We start from the raw sequence: 1,002 nt of genomic DNA, 5'->3' as shown, positions 1-1,002 counted from the left end.
CTTCCCGGGAGAAAAAAAGTGTCACCAAAGAGTGACTTAGGTACTTCCTGAACAACAACAAAAAAAAACCCTTAAAAAAAACGATGCTTGGAAAGGCCTGAAATCTATAACCAGCTCCTATATAACTGCTACCCAGATGCAATAGAGAACCCTCATGCACCTGAAGTACCAGGCTCTGTATCTCAACTCTGCCAAAATGCCTTTTATATAAAGTACAAAATAGGTGCTAGTAAGAAAAATGAGTGCTAATTATCGCTCCAATGACAAAAATAAAATCCCCTCTTATGTAATTCTTTGAAAGCCCAGAACTAAAATTCTTGTGTGTTTTTCACCTGAGAACAAAGCTCACTCAATTTAAAAAATACCCACAAACAGCAGCAGAGCCTATGGTCTAAGCCAACACTAATTCACTGACTCAACCTGTACAGGCTCCGCATCACATTTAGGCTGAAGATTCTTTGTATCAACACACGATTTCATTTAAGCAGTAGAAACAAGTGTGGTACCCCCTCCCTCCCGCCCCCAATTATTAAGCAAAAGAAGAGTGGAACGTGCTGCATGGCGATTACAGGCAAACATCCTGCCCGACCGTGACACTGGGGCGAAAAACCACCGCTAACTTTTTTAGGCTGACTGTATGGTGTACTCTTTCCTGACAGCAGCACAGTAAATAGGACACCCTCAAGTTTCATATCCTTGCCCCAAAGAGCCCAAGAGCTGTCACACTTCGCCCTTGACCAGGGTCTCGGGCACAAGTTTCCTGACTGCGGCGGTTCCAGAACTCCCCGGCTCAGGAGTTGGGAGCAGCCCCGACCCCATGTGACTCGGGTCACCCACCAACCGGGGCGGCGAGGCTGGGCGGGCAGCGCCCCGGCGTGGGGTGAGGATGGACGGTCTGGGTTTGGCTCGTCCGGAGGGAGGACAGGAGAGGTCACCCCACGCTCCGGAGCACCCGGCTCGCCTCACTTCCCTCTCGCAGGGGGCGAGGCCAGCGGCCGGGTT

The sequence above is a fragment of the Neophocaena asiaeorientalis genome, unplaced genomic scaffold, assembly GCF_003031525.2.
Source record: "Neophocaena asiaeorientalis asiaeorientalis breed wild unplaced genomic scaffold, Neophocaena_asiaeorientalis_V1.1 scaffold30, whole genome shotgun sequence".
Classification (NCBI taxonomy): Eukaryota; Metazoa; Chordata; class Mammalia; order Artiodactyla; family Phocoenidae; genus Neophocaena; species Neophocaena asiaeorientalis.
This window is presented reverse-complemented; position numbering follows the sequence as displayed.